General features: G+C 36.9%; 1 pseudogene; it reads left to right on the plus strand.

The window, feature by feature from the left end:
- Window positions 1-13,165: 13,165 nt before the first annotated feature.
- Window positions 13,166-24,815, plus strand: LOC110193837 (cysteine-rich protein 1 pseudogene; annotated as a pseudogene).
- The last annotated feature ends 827 nt before the right edge of the window (window positions 24,816-25,642 follow it).

The raw sequence follows: 25,642 nt of genomic DNA on the forward strand, positions 1-25,642 counted from the left end.
TTTTAGTTCTAAATTCTCTCCCTCCTTCCCCACTCCACTCATTGAGAAGGCAAACAATTTGATATAAGTTATACATATGCTATCATGCAAAACATATTTCCGTATTAGTCATGTTGTGAAAGAAAACACAGACCAAAAAGAAAAACAAGAAAAATAAAGAAAGTAAATAAAAAAGCATGCTTTGATATGCATTCAGACTTCATCAGTTCTTTCTGTGGAGGTGGATAGCATTTTTCATCATAAGTCTTTTGGATTTGTCTTAGATCATTGGATTACTGAGAATAGCTAAGTCATTCACAGTTGATCATTATATACTATTGCTATTACTGTGTACAATGTTCTTTCTCACTTGCATCAGTTCACGTAAATCTTTTCAGGTTTTTCTGAAAGCATTCTGCTTGTCATTTTTATAGCATAAAGTATTCCATCACAATTATATATCACAACTTGTTCAGTCATTCCCCAGTTGATGGACATCTCCTCTATTTTCAGTTCTTTGCAACTACAAAAAGAGCAGTCCTATAGGTCCTTTTCCTTTCCTTTTTTTTTTTAATGTCTTTGAGATACAGACCTAGAACTGATATTGCTGATTCAAAGGGTATGCATGATTTTGTGACCATTTGGGAGTAATTCTAAATTACTCTCCAGAATGGTTGGATCAGTTTGCAATTCTACTAACAATGATTTGGTGTCTCTATTTTTCCATATCTTCTCCATTTGTCATTTTCCTTTTCTGTCATATTAGCCAATCTGATAAGTGTGAGATGGTACCTCAGAGTTGGTTTAATTTTCATTTCTCTAATCAATAGTGATTTAGAGCATATTTTCATGTGACTATAGATGACTTTGATTTCTTTATCTAAAAACTCTTTTCATATCCCTTGACCATTTATCGATTGGGAAATGACATAGTTTTATAAATTTCACTCAGTTCTTTATAAATTTGAGAAATGAAGCCTTTATCAGAGAAATTTGCTATGTTTTTTCACATTTATGATTGCTAATTGTATACTTGCCTACATCCCTTTTCCTCCATTTGTCTTCTCTCTCTCTCTCTCTCTCTCTCTCTCTCTCTCTCTCTCTCTCTCTCTCTCTGTCCTTTCACCCTCTTCCTCCTCAAAAGTGTTTTGCTTCTGACCACTGCCTCCCCCAACATTGCCCCCTTTCTATCAGCCCCTGCCCTTCTCTTATTTCTCTCCCCTCCTATTTCCCTGTATATTAAGATAGAATTCTATAGTCAACTGAGTGTGTATGAGGAGAGTAAGGTTTTAGCATTGTCTTCCAACCCCCCATCTTCCCTTCCACTGTATATGCTCTTTCACACCTCTTTCATGTAACATAATTTACACCATTCTACTTTTCCTTTCCCCCTTCTTCCATTTCATCCTTTCTCACCCTTTAATTTTAATTTTTTTTTCGATATCCTGACATAGTCAACTCACACAGTGAGCCACATAGCCCTCTGTCTATGTAGACTCCTAACTGCCCTAATAATGAGTAAGTTTTTAGGAGTTACACATATTATCTTCCCATGTAGGAATGTAAACAATTTAACTTTACTGAATCCCTTATGATTTCTCTTTCCTGTTAACTTTTTTGTGATTCTTTGGAGTCTTGTATTTGAAAAACATAACTTCCATTCATCTCTGGTTGTTTCATCAGGTATGCTTGAAAGGCCTCTATTTCATTAAATATCTATTTCTTCCCGTGAAGGATTATATTTAGTTTTGCTGGGTAGGTGATTCTTGGTCATAATCCTAGCTCCTTCAGCCTCTGGAATATCATAAGTCGTGCCCTCTAATCCTTCAGTGTAAAAGCTGCTAAGTCTTGTATTATCCTGACTTTTGCTACATGATATTTGTGTTGTTTCTTTATGGCTGCTTGCAGTATTTTCTCCTTGAACTGGGAGTTCTGGAATTTGGCTATAATATTCCTGGGAATTTTCATTTTGGGGTCTCTTTTAGGGGTGATTGGTGGATTCTTTCAATATCTATTTCCCCCCTCTGGTTCTAGAGTATTAGGGCAGTTTTCCTTGATAATTTCTTGAAAGATGATGTCTAGGCTGTTTTTTTTTGATCATGGCTTTCAGGTAGTCTAATAATTCTTAAATTATTTCTCCTGGGTCTATCTTCCACCTAAGTTATTTTTCCAATGAGATATTTCACATTTTCTTTTTATTTTAATTTCAATTTTTTTAATTGTTTCTTACTATCTCATGGAGTCTTTAGCTTCCACTTGCCCAATTCTAATTTTTAAGGAATTATTTTCTTCAGTGAGCTTTTGCACATTTTTTTCCCATTTGGCCAATTCTGCTTTTCAAGCAGTTCTCTTCAGTGGATTTTTTGTGTTTCTTTTACCATTTGGCCCATTCTGTTTTTTAAGGTGGTATTTTCTTCACTATTCTTTTGTGCCTCCTTTACCAAACTATTCACTCTTTTTTCATGATTTTCCTGCATCACTCATTTCTTTTCCCAGTTTATCTTCTGTCTCTCTTATATGATTTTTAAAATCCTTTTGGAATTCTTTCAGGAATTCTTTTTGGGCCTGAAACCAATTTACATTTTTCTTTGAGGTTTTAGATGTGGCAATTTTGGCTTTGTCATCTTTATCTGAATTTTTGTTTGGATCTTCCCTCATGATAGTAACGTGCTATGGTCAAGTTCTTTTTGTTCTTGTTGTTATTTGCTTTTTTACCAGCCTATTTTTTGCCTTACAACTTTATAGTAAAGTTGGATTCTGTTCTTGGGGTACAGGGGACACTGTCCCAAGCATCAGGTTTTTTGTTCTGATGTTTTCAGAGCTAATTCTGGGTGTCTGTAAGTTTTCAGTTCTTCCCAGGTGGTATGATCTAAGGAAAGGTAGTCACTGAACTCCTGGCCTGTGCTCTGGTCTGTGAGTGATCACAAGCTCTCTTTTTTGCCCTGGACGCCTGCTAATATTCCTCCTTACCCTGGGACTGCGACCTGGAATAATACATATGAAATTAGGAAGTTGAATTAGTTGACATCTAAGGTCTCTTCCAACTCTAAATTATATGATCCTATATAAATTTTACTGTATAAAAAATTGGGGATGAAATGGCTTGAGGCATAATCTCAGTACCCCCTCATTTTAGGGGTCCCCCCAATTTTAGGAGTTTCCTGCATGCTAGTTCCATTTAACATATTATCCTGTTCCTTTTAACATACTGCCAGCAAATAGAGTCTGTTCCCATTCGTATGGTAGAGGAATGCAGAATGTCTTCTCTTAGAAGCAGATCTCTGGCATCACCCATGTGTGTGCTTCCATGTTAGGTGATCTGGACATGCACAAAAGAAAGCTCCATTACACTCTGTTAATTTAATTCCCTTACAGGCTTCCAGCTTCCTCCAGCTGTTAGTTGTCCCTGGAAAAGCGTATTTCTATATGGGGGCCATGGATCTACTTTGCGTGGAAGCCTTCTCCACTGTCTTAGCATACCCTTCTTTCTTTAGGAGACACTGGGAACCAAAGGTGCTAAATGAGTTTGTCTTTCAAAATGAAAACCAGTCTGACCCCAGAACCAGGAAGAACTTTAGTGCTACAGTATTTACAGTTATGCAGATCAAAGCAGGGCTGGTTACCCTTCTGCTCTTGAAAACTGCTATCAGATCTTATCAGGGGGGAGTGTCTGCTGAAGTAATAGCAGCTTTTTGACACAGGGTCTTGGCCACATGTTCTGGGTCTAGGTAGTAAAGCTATGTCTGCATCTCCTTATTACAGTCATCACTGGAATCCTCAGGTGACAGCAGCTACTTCCATTCTGCTACATGCATGAGTTAGCCACATTTTCCTATAAGGGACTTTTCCCATGGATTCTAGAGAGAGGCACTGGAAGACTACTTTTGCTTAATGAGTATAACTTGGAGTATAAGCAAGGGAGCCTGTGTTTTCCATTTTGTCTGTCTTAGTCCCATTAGGCCCTAAGTGAGGATGGCTAAACAAATGGATTTCTCCCCTCTCTAACTCTCAAGGTTTTGGTTTTTTGTTTTTTGGTTTTGAACCAATTTCTAGCCTTTGTTCCCTCACCCCTGCCCTTTTCTGTGTTTCTAGTTACTCCTGTAAGGCATATTGCCCTTCTTTACACTCCTGTAAGGTACGTGCTCCACCAAAACCACCCAAATCAAACTGCATTCCTATCACCTACTCATTTTATGCCCAAACCTGAAAGAGTAAGTGAATATGACTCCTACTCCCTTAAGAAAAAATAATGATTCCTTCACAGGTTTGTTTTCTTGCCACCAAATCATTAACATCATATGAGTCTCCAAAAAGTTCAATAAATAAAGTTTCTCTTTGTGAGGAATCTCTATCAAAGAGCTAGACATGACAAAAACTGATCTCAGGAGTAACTATGGAAATCTCTAAGTGTCATCTTTACAACAGCCTTTAATTCTCATTGGGGTTTAAATTACAGGACATAAATGTGGACACCATTTGATTAAAAAAAATAAAGATTACACCAACTGTGATATAACCTGAGGGGAGTAAAGTTGTTTTGTTAATTTAAACTGCTTTTATTCTGTGTATTTCTCCTTCCTGAAAATGCACAAAAATAAGGATTAAATTATTACAAAAAATGGTTGTACTTTATTTTAATGAATGAATGCCTCCATTTGGTTGGCAGCTCTCTCAGCTTGTACATTTTAATTTTATACAAGGAATTTTGTAGCCTTATTTATATGCATGATAGGAGGTAAAAAAATTGTATTTCTCTTAAATGATCTGTGAATATCTGATTTGTACTCATATTGAGGACTCATTTGATGAGCATGAGGACCTGGAAGATTTAAGGATTAGCCTTTGGGGGGATAATATACTTACTGATTAAAATAATTTTTGTTATGATCTGCAAGTATGACAATTGCATTTTTTTCATTTTGGTCTAGAGATGAATATACATATTTTCTTTTGATGATAAAGTTGCATTTTTTAGTACGTAATGGGAAAACAAAACAAAATACTGGACTAAGAAACACAGAGCTTGTTTCAAGTTTTCTGCTTAGCCATTTACTAACTCTGTAACTCTGAATAAGTCAATGTAACCCTTTTTTTTTCAGCCTTGACTTCCTTATCTGTAAACTGGGCATGATAATAACAGTTCTGTCCACTCACAGGGCATGCATTAGGCACTGTGCTAAGCCCTGGGAGCATAAAGACCAAAATGAAGGAGCTTATATTTCAGAATTGTCAGGATCTCACAAGAAAACTGTCAGCAGGGCCCAACCTCAGAAAAAAACTAAGACTGGTAATGATAATTACAATAACTAGCGTTTATATAGCACCTTGAAATATCCAATAAACAATTGGAAATGTGAGAATGGAGGTCAACAGAGAGATTAGGCCTAGATAAGCAGATTTCAAAATCATCAGCACAGAAATGATAAGTAGATGCAGGACAGCTGATGAGATCACCAAATGAAATAGCGTGGAGAAAGAAAAGAAGGCGTAGGAGAGCTTTCTGGGAACACCCATTATTAACAGAGGACCTAGATTATAATACAACAAAGGAGATTGGGAAAGAATAGTCAGATAGGTAGGAGGAGAACCAGGATAGACTATTGTCAAGAAAGCCTTGAGATAAGAGAATATCAAGGAAATATTTGACAGAATGGTCAAAAAGGATGAGGATTGAGAAAAAGTCATTAGACTCATCAATTAAGAGATCATCAATAACTTTGGAGAGAGCAGTTTTGGCTGAATAATGAGGCTGGAAGCCAGGCTGGAGAGAGTTAAGAAGAGAATGAGAGAAGGGGCAACTAGGTGGCTCAGGAGATAGTACCATCCCTGGAGTCAAGAGGACCTGAGTTCAAATCCGGCCTCAGATACTTGCCACTTAGTAGGTGTGTGACTCACAAAAAATGAAACAAAATAAAACAAACAAACAGAAGAGAGTGAGAGGAAAGAAAGTGGAGGCACCTAAGGTAAATGTCCTTTTCAAAGAATTTACCCACAAAAGGGAGGAGAGATATGGGCTGATGGATAGGTGGATCAGTGGGTGTCTTTATGAGGATGGAGGAAACATGAGCAGGTTTTTGGGTAGGGAGAGATTGAAGAAAACTGAGAGAGTGAGGATAATAGAGGGGCAATGTACTGGAGAAGATGGAATGAGATCACTTGTGCTTGGAGAAAGTTTTCCTTAGCAAGGAGAAGGACGGCCTTATCATGTGAACAGGAGATAGTGGTAGAAGGCCATCTGGAAGATGTGAGAAGAGAAGGAAGGGGGACAATTCTCAGGGAACGGCTTCAATTTTACTAGCAAAATATATGACAAATGGACCTGGTATTCTTTCTGTTGCTCAAATGAAACACTCCTGATTCTGGGAATTTTTCGTGGGCTGTCCTCCTTGCCTGTAATGCTGTCCCTCCTTATCTCCACCTTCTGGCTGCCCTGGCTTCCATCAAGTCCCAGTTGAAATCCCCTCTTCTACAGCAAGCCTTTCTCAATCCCTCCTTAAATCGAATGCCTTTGCTCTATTGATTATTTCCAAGTTCTCCTGTATGTATCTTGTTTGTACATAGTTGTTTTCATGTTGTCTGCCCTGTTACCTGTGAGCTTCTTGAGAGCAGGGACTGTCTTTTACTTTTCTATCTCCCATGCTTAATATAGTACCTTATACATAGTGTTTATACATGTTAATTAACTGACTGATTGACTCATGCCTTACATTATTTTTCTTCTTTACCTCTGCCCCTCAGAATTCTCAGATCCCTTCAATACCTAATTAGCTCAGATGCCACCTACCTTGGGAAGTCTTTCCTAATTCCTGAGTTGTCAGTGTTCTCTGCCTTATTAAATATCTTATATGTTCTTATCTGTGGGAATGATGTATCCTCTAGTGCAAGAACTATTTCATTTCTCCTTATATCTCCAGCACCTAGCAGAGTGCCTGACACTTAGCTGAATTATCCAAATGAACTGAATTGTTTAATTCTTGTCCCTTCTGGAATAGGTATGGATATGATGTCCACTCTCTATCAATCAAGGAAATTCTTTTCAATTTAGAATAAGCTACAGTCAGATTTTTGCATATATGGCACACCACTGAACCCTGGGGCTACTATTTTAAAGACAACATGTGTTTCCTCAGCCAAAATGTCATTTGGGATTTGCTTTGTGACTAGAATTTTCAAGTATTATATATCACTCTGAAGCTTAACTAGTTTGGGGTTTAAATTAGAATAAGAAATGTAAAAATTAGAAACCTAGTCTCATGAAAAACTTTATCTTCCTCCATCTATTGTGAAAAGCTGGAATTTCCACAATCTGTCTTTCAAATCACAGTATGTCCAATTTCCTGCTTATTTGATTACCAAATTAAGTCCACATTGTGTTGGTGTGAACATGTGAGTCAGCATGTGATGCTGTCAGTCATCAGTATTATAGACGTTTGTAAAGACCTTTCAAAAGATTTAATAATCCTAAAAATGTCTTTGGAGATAGAACATGTCATAGTCATCTGCTTTGCTATGCAAGAAGCTACAATCTCACAGCTACTCTTGCTGCAAATGAGAACTGGGGTCCAGTGAATTGATTTAGAAAGAAAGAAGCTGGGCCACAGTAATCCAAGAGCCACATTCGTGTTCTGGTTCCTTGAGTATAAATTTCAGGTTTTTCCCAGTTGAAAACTTTTCTTAAGTCTTTCCCTTAAAAAAATACTTTCTGCTGATTGTTTGACATTCATATTACCTCTGCTTCAACTTAGTTTTGCTGTCACCAGGTAGGCTGAGTTCTAAAATAACTCTTTTGTAACAATTACTCAATAAATAAACATTTTCACATGCCATGTGCAGAAAATGTTAGATAATATATAGTCTTTGCTCTAGTGGACTAGCACATGTCTATCTAGCATGAGGATAAGACATAAATGCATTGAAATATTGTGCACATTATCTCAGAGGAGCCCATTAGAAAGCTAGCACGGTTGCTATCAGCTGAAACAGAGAGAGGTAGGTCAGAGAAGGTTCTCTAAAGAAGGTAGCATTGAGTTGAACTTTTAAGAATTCAAAGAGGCAATATGGCAACATGGATAAAGGACATCACTCCCATATCCTGTCAGCTATCAAATATTGTCATTTCTATCTACATACCATCTTTCAAATTCAACCCATTCTTTCCACTCACATAGCTACCACCCAAGTTCAGGCCATCATCATCTCTTGCCTGGACTCTTAGCCACTTAATAGTTCAAGTAGCTGCTAAAGTGACTTTCCTGAAGCCAGTCTGGATTGCTGGGAAGAGTTTCCAAACAAAGAAAATAAAAACACAATTGATCTAGAGCAGAAATATCTATTACAATAATGGGTAACTTCTTCTGATAGATCTGACTCAATTCTGTGAAAACCCTTTTCTATTACTTTAACTCCAATCCGTTATAAAATTACAAAATCTTTAAAACTGCAAGGGTTTTCAGAGACTGTTCTGGATCATGTCTAGTTGAGAAGGAATCTTGTCTAAAGTATTCCTAATAAGCGGTCACTCAGCCTTACATTGTAACTCCTAGTATAGTATAATAAGCCATTGAGTCTAATGCATTCATTTCACACATTAGGAAACTGAGGTAGAGAGGGAATAATGAGTCTAAATGGGACACGAGACATAAGCTATACCTGTTACATTTTGGAGATTATACATAACATTCTAGGTGGGGGCAAAATATGAGCCAAATTTATGAAGGGATTTATGAAATATGGTGTGTGCATAATTATTTTACCTTAAAAAAACTGCTCTAAGGAATCTAGGTCAAGGTAAAGGGTTGTTTTTCTGTAGTTAGGATAACATCCTGACTATCCTACCAGACACAGGTGGGATAAATTCTCTACTTATTTTAAATACTTCTCTGTATGGTCATCAAAACTCATTCCTTCAGGGACCCCCTGCATCACTACATACAGAGAACTCAGGCCCAAAGAGGCGAAGAAAATTCCCCAAAGTCACAGAAAGATAGAAGAGCCAAAATCAAAAGCCCAGGTCCTATGCTTTCAAATTCATGTTGCTTTTATGCTATGTCATACTTATACTTTACTCTTTAAAAACAATTTATATAAATTATTTCATTTCACAGAATTTCTGAGTTATTATTCAGTTGTGCTCGACTCTTTGTGACCCCATTTGGAATTTTCTTAACAAAAATACCAGAATGGCTTGCCATTTCCTTCTCTGGCTCATTTTACATATGAGGAAACCAAGGCAAACAAGGTTAAGTGACTTGCTCAGGGTCACCCAGCTAGTGAGTATCTGAGGCCATATTTCAATTTAGGAAGATAAGTATTCCTGACTCCAGGCCCAGCACTCTATCAACTGCACTAGCTAACTACCCCTCAGAATCTGATTTAGGAGGGACCAAGAGGTTATCTAATCTAACCTGTGTCTACCAAAGAATCTCTTCTATAAAAGTCCTAGTAAATTATCCAAACTTCACTGGAAGACATCAAATCATAGAAAACCCACTACTTCCCAAGGTGGAGGTGGCTAAATGGATAGAGCACTGGGCCTGGAGTCAGGAAGACCTGAATTCAAATGTGGCCTCAGACACTTACTAGATGCATGACCATGGACAGGTCACTTAATCTTGGTTTGCCTTAGTATCCTCTACTATAAAATGGGTATCATAATAGCATCTGTGGTCAGTAGAGTGTCTGGTACATATTAGGCACTATATAAATGTTTATTCCCTTCCCTGTCAACCCTATTGAACTCTTGTATCATTCTAATTGTTATGAATTTTAAAAAAAAAGTATGAAATCAGCCTTACTGCCACTTGTACACAGTTTCCCCACAGTATAGGATCATAGGATCCTAAAATTAGAGCTGTAAGAGACCTTCTAGGCTATAGAGTATAACTCCCTCATTTTATAAGAGAGTAAACTGAGGCATGAGAAGTTAAGTGACTTGATAAGGGTCACACAACTAGTGTTTCGGGCAACAATTCTGCCCAAGCAGAGAAAAGGCTATTCTGTCTTCCATATAGCAAACCTTGAGATACTAAAAGGCAGCTCCCCTCCCCACCCAAATAATCTGTTATACATACTAAGTATCCCCAATTCCCTTTTATAATTTCAAGGTCCTTCAATATCCTAGTCACCCTTCCCTAGACACTTTCTAAATTGTCAAAGTCCTTCCTAAATTGAAGTGCTTGTTACTGAGAAAGGTACTCAAGATGTAGTTTGACCAGTGCAGAATACAGAAAGATTGTCACCCCATTCATCTCTTTACGTAAAATAAAATCTTGTTAGCCTCTTGGCTGCTATATCAGTGTTGACTCATATTAAGCTTTTAGCCAACTAAAATCTCCAAATATTTTCCACACAAACTGCTGTCTAGTCATGTCTCCTCCATTAACTTATGCATAAGACCTAACATTTATTCATCTGATTGGATGTGGCCCAATGTTCTAGCCTTTTAAAATCATTTTGCATAATTACTGCCATCCAGTGTATTAGCTATTAACCCTAGCTTTGTGCCATCTACAAATGTGAAAGAGCTACCATTTTTGCCTTCATCTAAGTCAATGATAAAAATGTAAAAAAAAAAAAGCACAGGGTCAAGTACAGTGTGCTGTTAGGAAGTCTACCTCCTTTCAAATTGGTGCTGAACCATCAGTGCCTACTCATTGGGTATGGTCATTCAATCAATTCCAAAATCATCTTACTTTGCTATTATCTGGCCCATAAAGCTCCATTTGTTCACAAGGATTCAATTTGATTCAACTGAGAAAACGTTGATTAATTGTGTGCTATGTATAAAGCACTATACTACATGTTGAGGTACAAAGACAAAAAAAGAATGATTCCTGCCATCAAAGAGCTTGCATTCAGTTAGTGAGATGAAACAGGAATACAGATAAGAATAACATAGGATAAGAAGTGAGGAAGGTAAGGTAGAGATGGAAAGAATTGTATAGGAAGGTTTGAGATGGGAGAGATCATTAACTGTGGGTATCAGGAAAGGCTTATCTGGGAGATACCATCTGAACTGAATTTTGAAGTAAGATAAGGGACTATGGCTTAGTGAACAGAGTACTAGATTTGAGATTAGGAGACTTGTATTTGAATCCTACCTCAGTCACTTAACTAGTTTTGTGATCCTGAGGTAGACACTTCATATCTCCAAGACTCTCCACTACCCTATCTTTAAAAGAAGAAATAATAAAACAGTATCTACCTAACAAGTTAGTAAAGAAAGAACTTTGCAAACCTTAAAATGGCATAAAAATGTAAGCTGTTAATATTATTGTAAGCATGGCAAAGATGACTTTGCATCATCAAGGAGATAAGAGATAGGAGATGGAATGTTGAGGTCTGGGAAGAACAAGTTGTCCCATTTAGGGTAGATAAGGAAGTAAGGTAAAAAAAGATATTCAGAATTAGGTTGGAGCCAAACTAGGGAGGGCTTTAAATGCCAAGTGAAAAGTTTGTGTTTTATCCTAGGCACAATAGGGAGAAACCACACATTTTTGTGAAAAGGAGAGTCATGGTCAGAACCATACCTTAGTATATGATGAGACTTTATCAGATACTTTGCTGAAATCTGAAGTCATCTGCAGATAGTATTGGCTGGCATAGCTGGAATAACACCAGGGAGCAAGTGCATCCATGCTACTGCATATAGTGAATGGTCTTGATCACAAATGCTAAATCCATGAAAGTCTTCCTATAAATCAGTGAGCATAAACATCATAGGATGATAAATTTAAAACTAAAAGGAACCTTAGAGGTAAAAAAAAAATTAAATCTCCTTATTTTACAGATGTGGAAATTGAGGCCAAGAGAGATTAAGTGACTTGCCCAGGTTCATACAGCTAGTACAGTTCTGAGACAGAATTTGAATTCATGTCTTTCTGAGTCCAACACTGTGACACATAGGTAATTCAGTGTAGAGTAACACTGTCTCCTTTGCCACCTAGCTTGCTTGATCTGCAGTATGTCCCCAAACTCAATATAAATGATTCACATTCTTTTTGCTACTAATTCCCTCCATTGGGGAAAGCTAGCAGGAAGACCTGAATTCAAAACTTGCCTCAGACACTGAAGAGCAGTTTGACTCTAGCCTTAATCTTTCTCAGTCTTTGTCAGTTTCCTCTTCTGTATGTAAAATGAAAATAATAACATCTCAGTCATAGGGTTATTGTGAGGATCAAATGAGATAATATATGTATAGCATTTTGTAAACCTTAAAGTGCTATGTAAAGTTAGCTATCATTATTATCATTCATGCAGATAAATTAAGAATTTATTCCATTCCAAAATCACCAAATATATGACCAAACTTGGCCCTGAAGGAGAGATATAGAAGGTACTCTTCCTCACTACTCTAAAGAACTAAGGGAATATCAGTATGGAATACTAAATATAATATCAGACTTTTCAATATATTGGTTGGCTTTTCTGAATTGTGTTTGTTTTTTTCCTTTTTTTTTATTCTTTACTTTAAGGGATAATTCTCTCGAAAGGGGAAGAAGGTACAGGATACATTTGGAAATATGGGTGATATAAAAACAAAAGATATCAATAATATTTTTAAAAGTGTCCTCAGGAGCACAGTCCACCAGAAAGAAAATAGTTTTGGCCTCATTTTCAACATAAATTTTCAGTTCTCCCTTTCTACAATTCCTGATCCAGAACTCTTCACCCTATAAACACACCAGAGATATTAACTCAATTAACCTGAAATCTAACTCCCTACATGAAGTCCCAGGCTCACAAGTGTGCTGTGTTGCAAAAGTTCATTTGGAAAGCACTGGTTTGGAACAAACATCATATTTTTCAAATGAAACCCATTATGTAAGTGTTACAGTGTTTATTTGTAATGAAAAAGGACAGAAAACAACACTTGCAAAACAAGTCGTTAAAGCAGAAAAACTAAAATTGACCAATACATAGCTTTTTTACTTTCATTTATTACTAATGGGTGGGGAAATGTAGATCTAATTTAGAAAAATGAGGAGGGAGGCAAAGAGCCTAAAGGAGCCCACTTGAAGCTTTTCAGAAGGATAAAGGTTATTACCAAATGCCTGTCATCTCCCACTGCAAAATCATGACCTGCTTACTCCCCTGTCACCACAAGACCAAGAAGTGTGGAGAGGAGGCACAATTGCTACGATTCCTGGCCCTTCACAGGGACAGCAACTAGAAGTCTTCTTAACGCATGACCTTCTTGGTTCCAGGATCAGATTCTCATATGACTGTGATAGAGAAGGTAAGAAAGATGAAGTGACTGTCCCTGGTGAATGCAATCCAATTCGATTCACCAAGTATTTATAAAGCACCTACCATATCCCAGAGACCATATTAGATATTGGGAATACAATGACCAAAAATTACCAAAAAAAGAAATGGTTGCTATCCTCAAAGAATTTGTATTCATAGGAGATGGGCAAGGGACCAACTCAGATAAAGAGATACAAAATATATGCAAATAAATAGCAGGGAGAATCACTAACGGAGAATTAGGAAAGCCCTCTTGCATAAGGCGATATTTGTCCCGAGCTTTGGAACAAGTGAAGAAATCACGTGATAGTGATAGAAAGGGGAGTAGATCTGAGGGAAAGATCACGACTTCTATTTTGCATATGTTGAGTTTGAGTTGCCTACACGAATGTCCAGAATAAATAATTTCCCTCACCATAAAACATTCTCCTCTTTCATAACTGCTAACTCACCCCTCTCCTATTCTATCAAATAGTACTTGCCCTGTCACATAGCTAGCAAACCTTTACTTCCCATTCCTCTGGTTTTTGTTATTCAGAATTGATATCTACCCAGGCAAAATTTTCTATATCCTGTTACCTCACTCTTGCACTTTCATCCTATCCATATCAGCTCTTGCCTTTCCCAGTCCTATTCTCCTTTGCCTGATCCTTCCTCTGTATCCTCCAGTACCCACTCTAACATTAAAGATCTCTTCATACTAGTCTTCTTCCTTTCACCCCCTTTCCATTTTTTGGAGTTCATGGAAACCTGAGTTCCCTTGAATATAGTTCATCCCATGCAATCCACCTTCCCCAGTGCTGGTGGCTTTTTCTGCCATGCCTCTAACACACCAGAAAAGGAGAAGGAATATGAAGACTTCTTGATTCCAAAGCTACTTCCATAGTAGCCATCTACTGTCAGCCTTTGCTCATTTGAGGTTCCCCTACCTTTACTTATATCACCTTGACAAGATCTTTGTTGTTTCTATATACTGAATTCCAGGTCACTCTTTTTCCTTCTTCAAAGAATTTAAAAAATCATAATTACAGAACTTGAGAATTGAAGGGACCTCAGTAGTCGTCTAGTATAGCCCATGAAAGAAAAAAAAATCCCCAGTATAACATAACAACATACCCCCAAAGTGATCATACACCCTCTGCTTGAAGAACTCTAAGGAGCTGAAAACCTACAACCTCTTGAAGCGGTCCATTGTACTTTTTGATAACTTGTATGTCTAGGAAATTTTTCCTGACATCAGAACATTTACCTCTTTGCAACTTCTACCAGTTGGTCCCGGGGTCAAATAGTATAAGTCTATTTTTTTTTAAAGTCAAACAATCCATACCCTAAAAGAGTTTATGTCTTATGGAGTAGACATGAAATATACAAAGATAAGTGAATACAGGATATATATAAAATAAAAACAATGTACCTGGCTCACAGTTTTGTCCTGTACCATAACTCCTTTCCTCATTCCTGAGAACTTCAGCATTCATGTTAAGGTTCTTTTCAACACTCCAGTTTTTCAGTTCAACAATATTTTCAGTTCTCATGACTTCCATTTCTCTATGGCAGTTACAGTGATGGTCATATCTTAGACCTTACAATCACCCGTAACAATTTGTAATCTCCATGCTATTGAACTTTATAGTTTCTGTTTCTCATCACAGTATCATGTCTGCCCAACTCTTCTTCTTCTCCATTCTTTCTAAACATCCTTTCGAACTTACTATGACCTCAGTTATCTCCATCTCTCCCTGCTGCCTCCAATGTACCACCTTTTTGCCACCCTCTTCCTCTCTTCACAGACTTAATTCTATAGTTAAACATTTAATCTATCTCTTCCACCATTGGTTCCTTTGCCCTCTTTTCTGTCAACTATTCCTACCCTGATAATCCCCAACTTTGCATCATCCATGCTGAATGCTTTCTCCACTTTGCACTCTTCCTAACCTGCATAGCCCTACTGGAGGAAGTTATACAACCTTACAACTGGTTCCATGATAAATTCATGTTATCCAACCTCAATTGGGAACTTATTTATACGTGACGATCCTTTTAATCTACAGATTGAGTGTATTGTCTATCACACTTACAATGCTGTTGGTTGAAACCTTTTCTGCTCGCCTCAAGCCCCCAGTGTCACCCCCTCTTTTCTTCCTCTCAGAAGATAACCTTACTTTACAGAGATAAGTCAGGCCACCCATAATAAGTTCAATAATTCTTTTCCTCTGTACCCTAAAACCACCCTGTATCATCATTCATCCTCTCCACCTTTGTTATAATCTCAAAGGTTGAAGTGGGCCTACATTTGTGCTCTCAATTCCATTCTGTCCCATTTCTTCTGTGAACATCATCATCATCATCATCATCATCATCATCTTCATTATCATCATCATACTATTATGTAACAGTTTAAAAGATGCTTTACATTTATCATTGTTGATCTTAACAAGGTAGTGCTATTATCCTCTTTATTTTACAGATGAGGACACTGAGGCAGACAGAAGTCAAGAAATTAGTCAAGGTTGCAAATCTAGTAAGTATTTGGGGCTAGATTTGAACTCAGGTCTTCCTGGTTCCAGGTTCTATGCTCTATACACAGTGCCACCTAGCTTACCTCTTAATAATCCTCTCTCTCTCTCTCACCTTAAAAAAAAAGTCTTATGAAATACAAAATAGAGCATTAATACAACCAACTAATACTTTTTCCTAGTTGCTATCTACATTTGAGTTAATTTCAGTGCATGTGGAATCTAGCTTATTTGCCTAACGAGAGCAGACATTCCTGGATAAAAGTCTATTCCTCTTCACACTTAGTAGTCAACAGTCTTTGGCAAACACTGGAGACCAATCAGTATTTTCCCAGTAAGATGCATGACCAGCTCCATAGCAAGGGTTCCTCTGATTACTCCTGATACCACATAATGTATCATGACAGTTTTTCAGTCACTCCCTCTAAGTACTCATCAGGATCGTTTGTTTATCCTTTCATTCAAATTCATTTTTTGGGGCAGCTAGGTGGCGCAGTGGATAGAGCACTGGCCCTGAAGTCAGGAAGACCTGAGTTCAAATCTGGCCTCAGACCAAAACAGTTGACACATACTAGCTGTGTGACCCTGGGCAAGTCACTTAACCCCAACTGCCAAAAAAAAATTCATTTTTCCTCTTTTATGGTCATAGCTGGTGTGCATTCCATTCTGGTTCTGCTTTTCACTTTGTATCATTTCCTAAGTCTTTCCAGATTTATTTGTGTTCTTCACATTTGTCAGTCGTGATTGAATTATAGTATTTCATTCCATGAATGTACCACGATTTATTTAACCATTCATTTGTTAGACATTTAGATTGCTTCCCATTTTTTTTATAGATACATGTAATGCAGCTATGAAAATTTCTGAGAGGATATTACTTTTTTGTTCTTTTTATTAAATGTTAAGCATAATTCAACAATGGAATGACTGCATCAATAGTTAGCTATTTTTGCAATTTTTGTTGTATATTGCTAGACCATAGTGTCAAAAAGATTTTACAATTTTGCAGTTCCACCAACAATGAATGATTATACTCATTTCTCCACAAACCTGCCAGTATTGTCTTTCCTTTCCCTTAATCATAGTTACACATTTGATCTATGGAAAATTGTACCCCATAGTAGGTCAGGCCTGACCAAGGCTAATCCAGAATCCCAGGTTCAAGAATGGAATGAAAGGGGGCAGCTAGGTGGCACAGTGGATAGAGCTCTAGCCTTGGACTCAGGAGGACCTGAGTTCAAATCTGCCCCAGACACTTAATGCTTACTAGCTGTGTGATCCTGGTCAAGTCACTTAACCCCAATTGCTTCACACACAAAAAAGAGTGGAATGAAAGAAGATATCCTTAGAAATATGAAAGTTAACAAAAAATTTGCTTAGCCAAAGCAGAGGAAGGAGATATAGGGAGAACAAAGCATTAATTCAGCTAAAAGTAGCTTTCCTCTGCTGATATTCATAATGCTGCTTGTCTTCCAGTAAGAAGCCTAACGTTTTGTAGCTAGGGTAACAGAAAGCTCTATCAACTAAGTCTCCAGGAAAGTTTCAACATATTTCTACATGAATTGGTTACTTGTCCCTATCCCTACCCCCACTGATCATTTTTTTAATTAATACACCTAAAACAAATATACAGCAAACAAATAGCAACATTGGCCCTATCCAAAAAATGTGTCTCTATATTATAAATCTATCACCTCTCCAAAAAGAGATGGATAAGATATTCCATCTTCAGTTCTCTGCACATTGTAGTTTATGATTTCATTGAACAGAATTCTAAGTCTTTTTTAAAAATTGTATTTATTTTAATTCTGAACTTAAGAAATAAAATGAGCATTTTCATAATATAGTAGAATAGTAAAAAAAAAAGGTTGCACATGAAACAGCAAATCTATTATGTACAACTTACTATTCCTTTTAAATATATATATAAAGTGTTATATATATATATATATACATGTATGTATGTATGTAAAATCATTCTATACATATTTCTTTTTATCAGATCTTTCTCTGGATTTAGATAATTAGGCCCTTTGTAGTTAATTTCGGTATTTATGATAGTCAAAATGACTTAGCCACTCAAAGTTGTTAAAACAGTTTTGCTCTTACTGTATACAGCATTCTCTTGATTCTGCCAATTTCACTCTTCATTATTTCATGCAAGTCTATCCATGTTTTGCTAAGATCATTGAATTCATATATGAGCAAAATTATAAAAAACTTTTTATGTAAATAAAATCAGATTTAAATAAAGTCTTTCAAAGTTGCTTTTCTCTATAATGTTATTATCATTCTAAACATTGTGTTTTCTAGTTCTGCTCACTTCACTCTGCAATAGTTCATAGAGCCTTAGCAGTTTCCTCTAAAATTGCCAATTTTATCATTTCTTAAGATGGGAAAATATCCCATTACATTCATATACCATAATTTGTTTAGCCATTCCCCAAGTGGATGGGCATCCCCTTATTTTCCATTTTTTTTTAGTCACTATCAAAAATTTTCTATAAGTATTTTTGTAGTTAGGTATTTGTTGCCTCTTTTTATGTATATTTGGGGTATATGTGGTATTTTTAGGTCAAATGGTATGAACAGTTCAGTGACTATTTGCGTATTGTTCCTAATTGTTTTCCAGAATGTCTGGGCCAACTCACAGCTCCACCAACAGTTCATTAGGGTACCTGTTATCCCAAAGCCCCTCTTTTTTTTTTATTGAGGCAGTTGGGGTTAAGTGCCTTGCCCAGAGTCACACAGCTAGTGAGTGTTATATGTCTGAGGCTGGATTTGAACTCAGGTCCTCCTGGCTCCAGGGCTGGCTATTACCTTTAAGAACTCAGGATCACTACATACCACAAGTCATCAGAGTAGACTCTATTGAAAAGTTTTTTTTTTTTAACAAAAAAGCTTTTTGGGCACAGCTAGGTGGCACTTTAAGATTTGAAAGTATTTTCAGTACCCTATCCCATTTGATCACCACAACTTTGTGAAGTAGGTGCTATTATTAAAGCAGCCCTGAGAGGTTTTACCCAACATAAAGAGAATTCTCAGGTAAGAAAACTTATTCTACTCATGTAAAGCAGTATGTTGTCTGCAATTTATGATGTAAGAGATTTGACTGGAACACTGAAATGTGACATGACTTGCCCAGAGTTCCATATCTAGTTTGTGTCATTTTTTCCTGACTCCATAACTAGTTCTCTATCCACCATGGCATGTGTGCATTTGGATAGAAAAGGCCTCTCAGTAAAGCTTATTTAGCAAGATTTATAGTTCAGGGCCTAGAGTTCATTTCAACGACAGACTCACAACAAAATGTCTTTTTTTTTCAACTTTAATTAAACAGTGTTAGTTTTTGAAAGTTTAACTAGCCCTACATAATTGCTCACAGCTGGATGAGAATGCTGCCTATTCTGTCTTCAAACTCCTAGAGAGTGTGAGTTTTCAAATATGTCACCCTTGAATAATAAAATGGTGTCAAATCTTCTCCATTTAAGCACATGGGGTTCATTAGTAACCAGTTGAGTACCATTTGCTTTTCCCTTGTGTGTTCCTGCTTTTGGTGAGATTTTTATGTAAAGATGCTGTAACTATATCCTTTTGAGTTCTACAACAATATTTTGAACACCTCACTGATGAATTTAGAAGAAATGCAAGTTTCAAGTATAATGAAAATGAAACTTCCTCCCCCCCCCAAAAAAAAAACACACCAGAACTTACATATCCAGATGTGTACTGTCTTTCCAAATAGCCTTGAAGGTCTATGAATTTCTTCCAAAAATGCTGACATGGCTCAGAACACTTTGGAATTCTTACTTAGGAATTGCTTTCAGAGTCAGCTTGTAAAACACAGAAAAAGAAAAAAAGTTTTAATTCTTTCTAGTTACACCTCTTTAAACAAAAAAAAATGGTGTTATCTATTTTGATCACACACTGTTGGGGTCCCTATAACCTGATCATCAGACTTTTGGCATAGGGTCACCCAAGGCGATTTTCTTGAAACATGGGTTTGACCAAATCATCCCATTGTTTAATGAGCTCTGATGGTTACCTATTACTTCTAGGATCAATTATAAAGTTGTCTATTTGGCAATAAAGTTCTTCATAACCTGCCCCCTTCTTACCTTTCCAATATTCTCAAATTTTACTACCCTTCAGAAACTTTATGATCCAGCAACACTTATCTTCTTGCTTTCCTTCTAATATGACTCTAATATTTCATGCCCTTTCATTGCCTGTCCTCCCCATGCTTCTAATGATTTCTCTCTTCATGACCACCTAATGGCTTCCTTTAAGACAGCTCAAATTCCATCTTCTGCAAGAGACCTTTCGTAGTCATCAACCCCCACTACCCAAAAGCTAGAACCTTCCCTTTGAGATTAGCTCCCTCTACTCTCTGTATATCTTGTATGTAAACACTTGTTCACAAGTTGTTTACCCAGTTAGAATATGAGCTACTTGAGGACAGTGGCTGTATTTTTGCCTTTCTTTTCATCCACAGGGTTTAGCAAACAATGGGACACATAGCACCTACTCAGCCTTTTGTAGACAGTACCTATGAGCTCAAGCACTAAAGCCCATTGTAGGAGATGTCTGGCCTGTGACACAAAAGAACCGCAGAACCTTAGAATTGGAATGGCCTCAGAAGTCATCTTGTTTCATGTGTATCTAATCAAGAATCCCATCTTCAGCATTCTTGACCCTATTGGGAGAGCAAAGAACAAGTAAATACATTTCCTCATAAGCTCCTTGAGTATAGGAGCTATATTAATTTTTGTATTTGTATCCCCAGAATTTATTAGATGCTAAATAAATACTTTTTGAATTGAATTGAGTTGAGTTAAATCAAATTGAATCCATCAGCACATAGGGAAAGCCACCCAAGTGACCAGATTTCTAAGCACTACAGGGCTCTGCCACTCAGAAATCTTATTTTCTATCCAATCAGTATAGCAGTATGAGGGGCCAGTTGATGTACAAACAGGAGCGTGAGAACATGAGAGCATGATGAACAAATGTGAAAAGCTTACCACTGTTCTACACTGGTTATGATGATAGAGAGGGGTCGTTTACAATTCTCAGGGTTATTGACAATGGCTGCTGTCTCCCTGCTGTATAGATTCATTGACCTGCCTTACAGATTGTGTTGACACATGCCTAATACAGCAAATTTAACACCAAATGACTTTTAGCTACTTCTAATTTAAATCTACCTTCAAATGATACCTAATGAGTTACCAAGTCTATCACCACAAAAATTCTCAAATATGTCTTATCCATTCCGTTCTTGCTATCACCATCCAATTTCTGGTATTTGATATTCTAGTCTAACTGGACTACTAGCTGTTTCCCAGTTTGGCCTTGTAACCCTCAGCCCCATTTTTGTGCATTTGCGCATACTCTTCTGCCTGTTGAAGTCCTTTTCTTCCTCCATGAACCCTTTCTTGATCTATCCAATAAAAATGACTCCTCACTTCCAAAATCTTTCGTGTCATTCTGATCTCTCTTACACTCTTAACTTGCATGACAATTGTTTGTAATCTCTTTGAGGGTGAGGATTGTGTAACTTTTTCACCATTGTATATAGTACTGCTTTCACTGTGGCAAGACAGAGTTTAAAGTCTTTTCCCTCTATAGAAAACAGTAGAGAAACAGCAGATCCTGAGTTTGTGCACTGTGTCATGAATTCCAGGTGCTAATTTGTTGAATCTTTGTCTAAAGACTGGCCTTACAGAAGACATAAGTTGAACACTAAATGGGGACCTACATTCCTTTGCTGCTCATAGGTGGAGTGAGCATGAAGTACTCAATAAAGCAATCTGTCCTCTAATTCCTGTGTACTATCAGAAGCCATCTTGATTGAGATTATAAGTGTGTAGCTGACTAATAGATGTTTCATTCATGTAGTTTTCTTTGTTTTACAGATTTTATGACAAGATTAAAACATGGTGTATAGTAGCCAAACGTGCCTTTCCATTTGTGTGGGAAGTTGACTCCATTATGCTAAAGTCATATGACTAGGGTTCACCAACTCCACAGAGGAGGCAAGGTTTTGCCAGTTGGATGGAGTCTTGGAGTTGATTTTGAATGGGCACAATTAAGCTACCCATACTCCTTAAACTACAGACTTGTGGCCACCTAAAGAGAGGCAGAACAAGGCAAAAGAAAGTCATTTGCTTTCTGAGAATCATAAAGAAATTTACTTTTTCCTAGCTTTCCCACCTAGCAGGTGGGAAATACAGTACAATAACTACTAGAGTGAATATGATTGATCCAGGAAAGAACGTTGAAGACCATCAAGTTCAAACCACTAATTTTATAGCTGAGGAAGTAAGAACAAGAGAGGTTAAATGACTGGCCCAAGGTCACACAGCTAGTTAGTATCTCAGGTGGGATTTGAACTCAGTTCTTCCTGACTTCAAGTCCAGAACTCTATTCATTATACCATACATGACTGTCAAGTAAGTAGCTTAGGTACTGTGGGTTGAGAGAGATATTGCTGTCACCTGGAGCAGTTTGGGATGGCTGAGGAATAGAATAAAATAATAAATAATAAGAAAATACTATAAACAATAACAAAATAATATAAACAATAAAACAATGGTACTATTTCCTTCCTCCATTCTGGACACTATGTCTATGTTAGGATTGACCAAGGAGTTACTTTATGTGAGTGAGGCTTGGACAAAGAGCTACTTCGGGTTCAAGGATACAAAGTCTGATAATGCAGTTAACATCTGAAGGGAAGCTGTGAGACCTGTTTTCCTATTAATTCCTCTAGTCTTCTTTGGCTTATATAATGCAGTGACATTCAAAGGCTAATGGATGAATGGATACCTGGGAACTGGAGTAGACCAGAAAATAGGTGAAAAAAATGTAATAAATTATAATTATTGCTATGAGATGAAGGAAAGTTTGAATCTAGAGGGAAAGGAGCCTACTGCAAAGTATACTAGAGTAACTTTGAATCTAAATTTAATGCCTATGTGTTATAACATAGCTGCCCTTTCATTATGGTAGGGGTCTGCTAGCAGGGATCTTTTTACAGTGGGATGGAGGAATGGCACTAGATTATATCTGTATGCATAATAGGATGGAGGGCATCTGTTCCTAAATGGCCCTCAGGAGACCAATTTTATAATGCTCCCTGCTCACGACAAAAAGTTTCAAATTTTCTCCCTGCAACCTTCTGAAAGTTGGCAGTAGAGGCAATCCATGACATAGGCAAATGCAGCCTAAGATTTCATTAGATATTTTGTCTTCTGTGTCATTATTGACTCATACTGATTTTGAAATCCACCAAAATATTGATCTTTTTAAAAAATCTTTAACAACTTCATTTGTTGTTTTATTAGGAAACAAAAGCAATCACTTTGTAATTATAAGAAATTTGTTAGATATCTTTCCTTTCAAATAATCTCAGAATGTTTTCTTCGTTCGTCAAAATTTATTCATATATTTTGTTTTGACTCAACATACTTACAAATCACCAAACAACCTTCAAAGAATATTCTCTGACATCAGTTTATGAATTAACAGAAATGATTTGGGCCTCTACCTTTGATACTGTAATGCTAATATTGGCCTTTACATTTGTTCAGAATTTTACTGTCTTTCAGTGTTAACTTTATTTGCATCATTGCATTGACACTTTCAAATTGTGGTGCTAGAGAAGACTTGAGTCCCTTGGACAGCAAGGCAACCAAATCAATCAAAACTTTAAAAAATTAATTGATACTGTTCATTGGAAAATCAAATAGTGAAACTGTTGTTTAAATACTTTAGCCACATATAATGAGAAGACAGGAAAAAACACTGATATTAGGAAAGATTGAAGGCAAAAGGAGAAATGAATGACAGAGGATGAGATAGATAACATCGTGGAAATAATGAACATTAACTTGGACTTTGAGAAATAGTGGAGGATTGAAGGGCCTGGTGTGCTGTGGTCCATGTGGCCACAAAGAATGAGTCGGACACTACTGAATGACTGAACAATAAAAAGTCTTTGTACGTATTGTTCTTTTGGTTGTACTTTCTTCATACAAGTCTTTCCATTCTTTTTCTTTTAATCTTCATATTCTTCATTCTTAACAGTGCAATAACATTCCATCATGTTAATATGCCATGTTTTTAACCATTCTCCAATCATTGGCTGTATATTTTGTTTCCAGCTGTTATTAATATTTTGTACATATGGATCTTCTCTTGCTGTCAATACACTCATTGTGGTATAGTCCCAGTAGTAGCAGTATTTCTATACTGCCATAAAATAATATAAACAATTTAGTCTTTCTCATGTAATTCCAAATTGTTTATTGGAACCAATTCATACCTCTAACTAGCAACAAATTAGCCTACCATTCCACAGCTCTTCCAATAATACATTTTCAGATCTTTTGCTATCTTGTTACATTTGTGGAATAAGGAGATACCTCAGAATCATTTCTTTGTTAGTGATCATGAATGTTTATTCAGTTCATTAGTGATTGTTTATATTTCTTATTTTGATTTTTTTTCTATGTTCTTTACCACTTGTATATTTGTTAGTGCCTCCTACAAAATTTGCATCAATTCCCTATTGTTTTTTGGTTGTCAAGCTTCTATCAAAAATATTAAATGTAAGGTTTGTTTGTATGTTTTAAAAATCTGAGTAATTTCGGCTCAGTTTCACCAAAGTTCCTTACTGAGCTTTTTCGTTTCCCACCTGCCAACACGCCCAAGTGTCCCAAGTGCCAGAAGTAAGTTTATTTTGCTGAACAGGTGACATCATTAGGGAAGGACTGGCATCGCCCCTGCCTGAAATGTGAAAAATGTGGAAAGACACTGACATTAGGAGGCCATGCAGAGCATGAAGGGAAGTCCTATTGTAACCATTCTTGCTATGCAGCCATGTTTGGTCCCAAAGGCTTTGGGAGAGGAGGTGCTGAAAGTCATACCTGTTCAAGTAAACCCAGGTTCTGGGAACCCTTCTCTTCATCTGTGCTGCTTCCCTTGAATTCACAGGCAAATGTCAGCTGGACTTGACCCCTTGTAATCAGTCATGTCCCCAATAAAGCCTAAGCACACTGAAAAAAATATTTGAGTAATTTCTTGTTATCTTTACTGCATTAATTTTATTTGTACAATAGCTCTTTAAATTCAACAATTTTTGACAAAAGGTTATAATATAATCTTTCTATTATTTTATTCAAGTCATTAACTTCCTTCTTGTTTAATTTTGTGGTAGATTAGTTTTTCCTGATCATCTCCATATTTGCACTCACCATTCACCTCTATATGGTCCCATGACTGTGACTTTCCAATTCAAAGTTTCCATTCATACCTGCTTACCACTCACCTACAAGTGTTGTCATTCTCTATTATAATGTAAGCTTCTTGAAAGAAGAGACTGTCTTGTTTGCTTATATTTGCATCTCCATTGCTTAGCATAGTGCCTGGCACATAATAACTACTTAATAAGTACGTTTTCACTCATTTTAAGTCTGAAAAAGGCATATTGATGTCAACCACAATTACTGTCTTAACATCGAAGTCTTTTTTCAATGCATTTAGGTAGTGCTTTAAACACTTAGCTATTCCATTTAATGCATGTACATTTAATATTGATATTTTTTTCACTGAGGACAGCATGGCCCAGTGGATAGAGCCAGAAAAGCCTTGATTCAAGCCTTGGTTCTGACATGTTGTCTATATGACCAAATGCAAATCATTTCACTTTTCTATTGAGTCGATTCTCTAAGACAAGTTACAGATGTGCATTGGTGGAGGAAATTTCTATATTGACACTTAACTAACGAAAGGTCTTGGCCTTCACATTCCCTCTCTGCATTTCTTACCATCACTAATTGTTTCACTATCTATATTGTTTCTCAGCAGACTGTAGTTTTTCCGTTTCAAAATCT

The sequence above is a fragment of the Phascolarctos cinereus genome, unplaced genomic scaffold (genome assembly GCF_003287225.1).
Source record: "Phascolarctos cinereus isolate Bilbo 61053 unplaced genomic scaffold, phaCin_HiC Scaffold_2;HRSCAF=192, whole genome shotgun sequence".
NCBI lineage: Eukaryota > Metazoa > Chordata > Mammalia > Diprotodontia > Phascolarctidae > Phascolarctos > Phascolarctos cinereus.